Consider the following 10,397-nt stretch of genomic DNA (forward strand, 5'->3'; position numbering starts at 1 on the left):
GGTTTTTTTTCTCTCATAGTTATCTCGTGACTCCGACGACCAATCGAGCTCAAATTTTCACAGGTTTGTTATTTTATGCATATGTTGAGATACACCAAGTGAGAAGACTGGTCAGTGACATTTACAAATAGTGTCCATTGTCTTTAAGCAATTAACTTTGCTACATTAAGCACAAAAAATTGCTTACCGTTAACCAGCTCTATAAAATTTGGCCAAGGTCTTTAATCAAACAAGGCATTTCATTCTTGTTCTCTACATGTAGCAAATATTGACCAATCACAATTTTGTTTACAACTCACCAGTATTTGAGTGAAGAATATAGCATGAAACACAGCAACAATCATTAAAGTTGATGAGGAAATTCCAGCAATGATCTGTTTAATGTTGGCACAACACACTGAATGATGTTCCACTGTATTTCCATAGAGTTACACAGCTCAAAGTTAAACTTTGGAACAACACGCCCCTATTTATTACTGTTTTGTGGAAATTCCAGTTTCTTAATTTAGCTCTTGTTTGTAGCAGTGTTATGGTTAACATACAGTTCTACTGATACTGCACTTAGCGCATATTTACACACTGAAATGATATCAATCTGAAAGTTCTTGGTGTCTGTGACCCCTACATGTACATTACTGGGACTCAGTGACTAATCAATAACAGGTTGTTGAACATTGGACCACAGCATACTACAATACTTGTCTGGTTTTAGATTCAGATGTCATTTTTGAACAGAACTATTTCTTTTGAAACTTCTTTCCATTTTTACCCATCATGGCAGACTCATTCTCGTGCATATGAAAATAAGAAAGCTATTTGTAAAATGAATTTGTTTTCTGTGTTTTAGTCATTGAAATACAGACTTTCATCATTCTTGTTTGAACTTCTGTTTATAATTAATGCACTGCTGTTTGCTGCTTGCTCGAGTAATTTTAGTTAATTAATGGTTACCACATAAATCAAACATTAAAAATGTTTTAAAGGTTTCAAAAACAAATCCCAGTCCTGTTTATTATATTGTTTGAAATACAGAAATACAAGATTTACCCAGCAGTTGTTATATTAGAAAGCCTTTAGCTTTGCCCTTAACTTCATCACAGAGCGTAGACATGATTTTGGGTTTTGTAAAACTACTTATTTTGCATGTACCCGATAAGTTGTGTATTACCCATAGTCATTGGCAATGCACAATCACACTGAAGCATGTGGTTTAAACAGTTTGACAATCTTTTGAATCCCTTATTTGAACCCTTCTTCTTTACTCTGATCCTCTTTTATCTCAGGCTTTGCTCCTCATCTTGGATGCCCATAACCATGGTAACCCAAGACCCATAAGATCCTACTCAGTCTCAGACTCCCAGGGTAGATGCTGAAGACTCTGGCAGTGAAGCTCTGAAGACACTACAGGGAGAGTTGAAGATGTACAAGAAACAGGAAGCTCACAATGAGAGGTAAGCGATAGTCAGCATTTACTGTCAATGTTTATTTCATGTTGACATCTCTCGTCACAAACTTACAGATCTTCTTGTTTGTCACAGACATTTTTATTTATAGCCAAGAAATGTTTGTTTGTTATGCTCCCATCTTTGACATATCTTGGAGGATGATATCTAGAATTGGTTTGATTTGAGAAACTTCTCAAACAACAGCAAACTGAGAAGGTTATTATAAGGTACCCGACTGCATGGCCTTATAGAAAATGTTTTCAGGTGTACTCATTCTTTGTCGATAGTAGTTGGTAACTGGTAAACATCGTGAAAAATGTGAGATTTTAGAGAAATATTAAAAATACTTCCCAAAGTCCTAATAATAGAGATTGAAAACTCTCAGTGTTAAGGACAAAGTTCAAAGTGTTGTCGGCTTCTATTTGCTCTGAAATGTTGTGACTAAGTGCACCACGCACAGGCTCTGGTGTTTCTGACCAGCAGAATGTTGATTTGAGTCCCAGTCTTGTGACTTGTGTCATTAAACAAGTCACATAACTATTGTTGGATCGGATCGGTTTTGGGGATCAAATGTAGAGCCGTATGTACTGTGTTTGGGGGGGGGGGGCAGAATATGGAAGCAAACAGATAGCACTTAAGTAATGTTGGCCACAAGTCAAGTTTCATACAGCTTCAGCTTGGAGCGTGATCTTTCGATTGTAATGGTAGTATTTCGTTTGTTAATTTAGTCGAGTACAGCTAGACAGCAGTTTTAAAACAGTATAACAATGCAAACCTTAAATTAACCACGTCTTTTGTCGCGAGTTTAGATTTTGATCTTACTTCTTGTTTAAAGGATCTGTATTTGTTTTGGTAATGACTCTAAAAGATTAATGGCAATAAAAACTTACAACAAAAAGTACAGCTGCTTTGGATAGTGTACTGCATTTTGAGAAATGTTTCACTTCAAAGTACTGTAGGTTTTGTAAAATATAACACTTTTTATCCCCAAATAATGTGGAACCAATTTTCTCCGTGATGACTTTGTAAATAATGCGTGAATAATATTGATATATATTCCTCAAGTCTATCCTTTCTTCTCATAACTGTAAATGGTTTCAACTTCCCTCAAATTCTACCCAGAGTTGCCCTACATAAAGGAGTGATTATACAAACTGTAAATCCTGTTGAATGTGACACAATGTACAATGTAATTTTGTATGTTCTTGAGATTGGGTTTCCAGTCAAAATGGCATTTAAAGGCACTGGACACTACTGTTAAATAACTCAAAATAATTGTTAGCATAAAAACTTTCTTGGTAACGAGCATGGAGAGCTGTTGATAGTATAAACATTTTGAGAAATGGCTCCCTCTGAAGTAACTTCTCACTAAAACATTTTAATTGAATTTGAGACCTGATCAGCTGAGTTCTTGCATTCCAGCATATGAAAGCACACATTTTGTGCGACAAGGGTGCTTTCTACCATCTCTCACAACTTCCATGACCAATTGAGTTCAAACGTTCACAGGTTTGTTCTTTTATTCATATGTTGAGATACACCAAATGAGAAGACTGGTCTTTGACAATTACCAAATGTATCCAGTGCCTTTAAGAATGAAGATCAGACAAAACAACCATTTATAATGATCAATGGCCAGATTATCAGTTTATTGGAGTATGGCTGCTGATAATGAACTTGGACTGTAAATACAAAAACAGTTTGAAGTACATCTAGGTCTGTTACCAGGTACTGTACATACATGTAGTACAGTGAATGGTGTTAAATAGCTGTACTCTTTGAAATGCTGACATAGTCAGATTTGTTTCTGCATTTTGAGAGATGTTTATGTGAGCAAGCAAAATGAGGTGAATTAATATTTTATTTTTTGGGGGAGAGGGGCACTAGATGTCGAAAAACCTCCAAAAGCGAGCACTGAAAGAGTTAACTAAATTACACTTCAGAAGTTAAACTCAATATGAAAATGATTTCAATAAGAACTTCAAAGTATTTTTTTTTTCCATTTAATCTAATCTTAACAGTTGTTTATAAAATAAAAATTAGTAATTACTTGCAAAAGTATGATGTCAATCCATTACCATAAACCATTTATTGTACTGAATAGGAACGACAAGGAAAAAAAAGACTTAAGAAAACCTAACATTACATATTAAAAATAAAGTAAAATAGAACTTTAAAATCCACAGTAATAAAAACTGCAACAAAATAATCACAAAGACTACATGTACATTTGTACATGTAAGACTTAAAGGAACTGGAAACTTTTGCTAAAATCAAAGACCATGATTCCCACTTGTGTATTCCAATGTGTGCATGAAATAATAAATCTCAGAAATATGGAATCAATTGGTCATTGAAGTTGCAAGGAAATAAACCAGCGAAAAAACACCCATGTTGCACAAATGCATGCTTTCAGATGCCTGAAAAAGGCTTCATTCCTGAACTCTTTCTCAGATTCAAAATTTTTAATGAGTCATAACTTTCTTCTCAAAAATATGTTTCTTCTGAGGGAGTCGTTTCTCACAATGTTTTCGCTATCAACATCTCCCCGGTGCTTGTTAAAAAAGTGTGCATTTTAGTAATAACCAAACATGTCCAGTGCTATTTAAAAGAAAACTAAACTCTACAATATTTAAAACACAATTTATATGGTTCTGCTTTACAAATCTGAATTTTTTCTTTTTTAAAGGGAAGGTACACATTTGGTAATTACTCAAGACAAACATTAACTTAAAAACTGACTTGGTAACGAGCATTGGAGAGATGTTGATAGTATAAAACAGTGTGGGAAACGAGTCCCTCCGAAGTTTTGTAGTTTTTGAGAAAAAGGTAATTTCTCTCTAAAATAACAAAAGACTTCTAGGTAGAAGTCTTTTATTCTTATCTGAAAGCACACCAATTCGTCCAACAAGGGTGTTTTTTCTTTGATCAATTTCTCGCAACTTCAATGACCAATTGAGCCCAAATTTTCACAGGCTTGTTATTTTATGGTTATGATGGGATACACCAAGTGCGAAGACTGGTCTTTGACATTTACCAAACGTGCACCTTCCCTTTAAACAAATTACATTTGAGTTGTTTAGCAATGCTTCAGATACTGATATGTCAACACTTTATGTGTTCATGTGATGCGTAAATGTTGCTTCATTGTTTTTCATGCATGTTGACAACAGATACTGGAGCTCATACACATGTATGTATGTCCAGAATGGAGACTGTTTTGCTGATTTAGTTGTAATGTTGTCCTGGATTAAAACATTTTCCCTGGTATTGCTTGTATTCATAAGCAAATTATTGTTGATATGCAGCATAACAAAAAGGCATCTTTATTCTTGACTCGCTTGCTGGAAACTTTCTTTATAAGAGTTTTATATGTGGGTCTGAAAATGATCAGTTAAATAAAAAAGACTACTCGCTTAAATTCTCCAATGTAAACAGAGGAAACACAATAGTTTTTTAACCATACTTTGGCCAAGACCTGATACATGAATCTATGATTGCGAACAAAATCTTTTACAAATCTAACTGGGAAGAATATTGTTTATCATATCTGTATCTGTACACATTGCTTGCAAACTCTCTCTTTTATTAAACAATTACGTAATTGTATATATGTCACTCCATTACCATAAACCAGAAGTAAAATTGCTGGTTCATGGTGATGGAGTGAAATAAAAATAGAAAACAAATACATGTTCTCTCAAATATGTATTTTACATAATTTGAGACCAAATAAAACCAACTTTATATATTTTGTTTATACATACATTGCTTTTGTTTAATAATTATAACTACGTAATTTAGGTCACTCAGTTACATTGTTTGTAACTGACTCATGGTTACAGAGTGATACCTCATTTTGTACACAGATCTGCACCTTTCTGCAGTTCAACATGGTTATTTACAATGAATGTGTAGTGTACAACTCTGTGTAAATGCATTTTGTTATGGAAAAATTGAATCTCTTGAACATTCCTTTTACAAGTAGTGGTAAAAAAATGTATCATTCGGTCATGCAAACAATAGACCAATCAGAGCAAGAGGTTGTTATTTTCAGTGAATTATTTCAATTCTGATGTGAATGTTGCCTAATGGTTGAGGTGGAGGAGGTAAGTCACTGAAATGACATAACAACATTAAAAGGAATGATATTCTAGAGATCAGCAATCAATTACATACTATGTAAAGATTGTATTCCTACCAAAATGTTCATTTTTTTGTGAGTTGACTGAATTTGCTTCTGCAATCTACTCAGGTTGGTTGAAATGGTTCAATGAAAAGTTTTGTTTCCCCTTAAAAACAATTATAATTGTATGTCAAAAATGTTATCACTCTTTCTGAAATTTATGAGAATATAAAATTGAAGATGTTTTTGAAAAACATCCACATTTTTATGTTGTTAAATGCTTATTTCAGCTTGAATGTTATTGTGGTCCAGCATAATGTTTGTTGATGTCTTTACTCATGCTGATAGATTTGAACTGAATTGTATGTAGCCACAACCAGATCACCAGCAGGTGTGAATGTGAGACCATGAGGATCATCACAATCCTTGATGATACATCCAATGTACTTGCCATCAGGACTGTAATGATGGATATCACCTGGTGATGGGAATGGTCCTCTCCATACAGCAACATAGATGCTACCATCCTTGTCACAACACACACCATGAGGCCTCCCAGACTGATTGATATCTACTGAGAATACCATTTCACCATTGTAGGTTACTGATACTAACTTATTGTCTGTCGCGTTGGTGTAAATGAGTTGTTGTTTGTAGGTAGTCAAGTATCCACCAATCCCTGGAGCAGACAGTCTTCTGATGAGGGATCCATCTGGTTTGTGTAGAGAGATCTCTGCCTTGTCATAATAACCCACTGCTATCAGATTGTTGTCATCCACTGCAATACATGATGGTTTACTGCCTGGATTGAACTGATGGAGGAGCTGATAATTCCTGTTGAAGATCTTGACTGTTTCATATCTAGAACAATGAGCTCATCATTCTTATTCACAGTCACTCTGCTTGGTCCTGTAAGTCCTTGGATTGATAGTTCTTGTGAGACATTATAGGATTGAGGGTTGCTCTCTGCTGGTATTGTAATCAAGCTGGTATTATCCCATAAGTGCCACAACAATATCACTATTGGAGTATGCAGCAACATCCTCTGCATGAATCTTCACCATCTGTTGTTTCATGTTCTTGTATTTATTAATTTCTTTTTTTAATGTCCATTTATCTTGTTTGTCTTGTTTCATGGATTGAAATGTTGGCTTTCTAGCCTGAGCAGAAGTTGCTGATTCCACTTGTTGTTCATCTTTCAGCACCAGTCTCCCTAGTGAGTTCTGGCCTTCTTTAAAGTCCATATAACTCAACCCATCGGGTACTTTTGTTGATTTCTTCTCGCTGTATTCTTTGAGGTCTTGTAAGAGTTGTTCTATGTGTTGAACAATCTTGATCTGTTGATCCATGAGTTGATTTACCTCATCCTGCTTGTGCTCTGCTTTGTTTATCTCACTGTTGTTTGTAGCTCGTGCAGTTTGCATTGTCTTGACTCTGTTTTTATAAATCTGTTCTGCCTCTTGCATCAGTTTCTGCTTCTCCTCTCTGATCCTGGCAGCCACCTTGGCAATCTCCTCATCAGCCTTCTTGGAGATTTTCTGTTTGGTTGCAGCAAACATAGAGTCTAATGTCCTGCGGGACGTGTCTATTTTCTGAATGGCAATGTTGAAGGTTGTGATACTCTGTCTTACTTCTGCTAGAAGTTCTGTGGCATGTTGTTTACTTTTGTCTGAAGCTTCACTCAGTTCTATTACAGGGTGCGTTCTGTGGTCTTTAGCAATGCAAGTTGTACATATCAGCTTCTTGCATGTTTCACAATACAGGATAAGATCCTTGCCAGTATGCTTGCTACACTTGGAAACAAACTCCTCACTGTGTACTGGTTTTTCTTGCTGCTGTTTCAGTCGAGTTTCCTTTGTTTCAATTGCTTCAATCAATGAAAGGACTATTAAGTTTGTTTTGAGATCATCAATGCCATTTTCATTTATTAAGGTTTCTTTTCTACACACTGGACATGAAAGCCTTGTAGTACTTGGACTATTCTGTCTGAGTTGTTGAAGGCATTCAAGACAAAATGAATGAGAACACTCCAGTAGTTTGGGTTGCTTGAAGCGTCCACTGCAAATTGGACATTCAAGATGATCCTGACTTATCTCTGCTAGCACTGACTGAGCTGTTATATTGGATGCCATTTTGTTGGAAGTTGCTTCAATGATGATCTGTGAAGTAAAAGAAGAAATTGACTCAATTAGATATTAAAAGTAAGATCCTTCTACATGTCCCAGTAGGCCCTACATTCCACATCAATGCAAGACGTGATTTCATGAACATATTACACTCCTTGGCATAAAGTTTCATAACAGATCTTGATTTTTTGTTGTACATTCTATGATGACCAACCAAGTAGATAATTTACACGGTCATATCAACTAAACTGCATGTCGATACAGGTACAGACATACCACAAGATCAAAGAAGTATAAGACTAGATGCCTCTTGTGCAGGTTGCAATACTTGAGCAGCTATGTAAAGTTGGAGATGTGGGAGGGAAACCCCAGTTAGGGAAAACCCATGCAATGAGGTAGAGAATGAAAACACATTCCACATGCAAGGCTTTGATCCTTGTAGTGAACTGGATCCACAGAGGTGAAAGATAGGGAAAGAAAACCACTGAGCCAATTTGATTGCAAATAAAGCAGGCACCAAAAGACATCCAAGCTTGTAAAATGATCCATGAAGATATCTTGTCTTTATTTAAATGAAGAGAAGACTACTTAGTTTCCTTCCATGAAGAGTGCATTAACTCCCCCCCCCCCCACCAAGAACAACTTCCTCATGAATATTTTGTTTGCCCTAAAGAATCCTATTCTGTTACTACCTAAAATACATTCACATTCACTGTCTGTACACATTAATAGGCCGCCCCCCAACTGAAACATCCTAACTGTTCTGAGTATTGTTAGAACACTATACTCAGCAAGCAATGAACATTCACTGTCTGTACACATTCATAGTCAGACCCCACCCCAACTAAAACATCCTTACTGTTCTGAGTATTGTTACAACACTATACTCAGCAAGCAATGAACATTCACTGTCTGTACACATTCATAGTCAGACCCCACCCCCCCCCCAACTGAAACATCCTAACTGTTCTGAGTATTGTTAGAACACTATACTCAGCAAGCAATGAACATTCACTGTCTGTACACATTCATAGTCAGACCCCACCCCAACTAAAACATCCTTACTGTTCCGAGTATTGTTACAACACTATACTCAGCAAGCAATGAACATTCACTGTCTGTACACATTCATAGTCAGACCCCCCCCCCAACTGAAACATCCTTACTGTTCTGAGTATTGTTAGAACACTATACTCAGCAAGCAATGAACATTCACTGTCTGTACACATTCATAGTCAGACCCCCCCCCCCCAACTAAAACATCCTTACTGTTCTGAGTGTTGTTAGAACACTATACTCAGCTAGCAATGAACATTCACTGTCTGTACACATTCGTAGTCGCCCCCCCCCCCCCCCCGAGCTAAAACATCCTTATTGTGAGCTGTCTAGCCATGTTTTCTGTCGTTGTTTTCCAGGTTGTATCCTAAAACCATAGAGTAAAGTATACAGCAGTTTACAGGTTGAATGGCTTCTGACCACATCCCTAAATATCAAACTAAAGCATTTCAATTTTGTTTGCTACATGGTGCAAATGTTTACCAATCACAATTTTGTTTACAACTCACCCAGTATTTGAGTGAAGAATATAGCATGAAACACAGCAACAATCATTAAAGTTGATGAGGAAATTCCAGCAATGATCTGTTAAATGTTGGTGCAACACACAGAATGATGTCACACTGTATTTCCATAGAGTTAAATAGCTCATAGTTTAACTTTGGAACAACACACCCTATTTATTACTTTTATGTGGAAATTCCAGTTTCTTATTTAGCTCTTATTTGTAGCAGTGTTATGGTTAACGTACAGTTCTACTGAAACTGCACTTAGTGCATATTTACACACTGAAATGATATCAATCTGAAAGTTCTTGGTGTCTGTGACCCCTAAATGTTCATTACTGGGACTCAGTGACTAATCAATAACAGGTTGTTGTACATTGGACCCCAGCATACAGCAATACTGGTCTGGTTTTGGATTCAGTCGTCATCTTTAAACAAACTTATTTCTTTTGAAACTTTAATCCATTTTTAACGATCGTAGCAGACTCATTCTAATGCATATATTTAAAATAAGGAAGCTTTTTGTAAAATGAATATTGTTTTCTGTGTTTTAGTAATTGAAATACAGACTTTCATCATGCTTGTTTGAAATTCTATTTATAATTGATGCACTGCTGTTTGTTGCTTTTTGTTAATTAATGGTTGCCACATAAATCAAATATTAAAAATGTTTAAAGGTTTCAACAATAAATCCCAGAGCTGTTTTTATACTGTTTGAAATACAGAAAGAACAAGATTTACTCTGCAGTAATTGTATTTGAAAGCCTTTTAAGCTTTGCCCTTAACTTCATCACAGAGCGTAGACATGATTTTTGGTTTTGTAAAACTACTTATTTTGCATGTACCCCATAAGTTGTGTATTACCCATAGTCATTTGCAATGCACAATCACACTGAAGCATGTGGTTTAAACAGTTTAACAATCTTTTGAATCCCTTATTTGAACCCTTCTTCTTTACTCTGATCCTCTTATCTCAGGCTTTGCTCCTCATCTTGGATGCCCATAACCATGGTAACCCAAGACCCATCAGATCCTACTCAGTCTCAGACTCCCAGGGTAGATGCTGAAGACTCTGGCAGTGAAGCTCTGAAGACACTACAGGGAGAGTTGAAGATGTACAAGAAACAGGAAGCTCACA

At 36.1% G+C, this 10,397-nt stretch overlaps 1 pseudogene; it reads right to left on the minus strand.

Moving 5' to 3' along the window:
• Positions 1-5,532: 5,532 nt before the first annotated feature.
• LOC117300767 lies at positions 5,533-9,343 on the minus strand (annotated as a pseudogene).
• Between the last annotated feature and the right edge of the window lie 1,054 nt (positions 9,344-10,397).

The sequence above is a fragment of the Asterias rubens genome, chromosome 16, assembly GCF_902459465.1.
Source record: "Asterias rubens chromosome 16, eAstRub1.3, whole genome shotgun sequence".
Lineage (NCBI taxonomy): Eukaryota > Metazoa > Echinodermata > Asteroidea > Forcipulatida > Asteriidae > Asterias > Asterias rubens.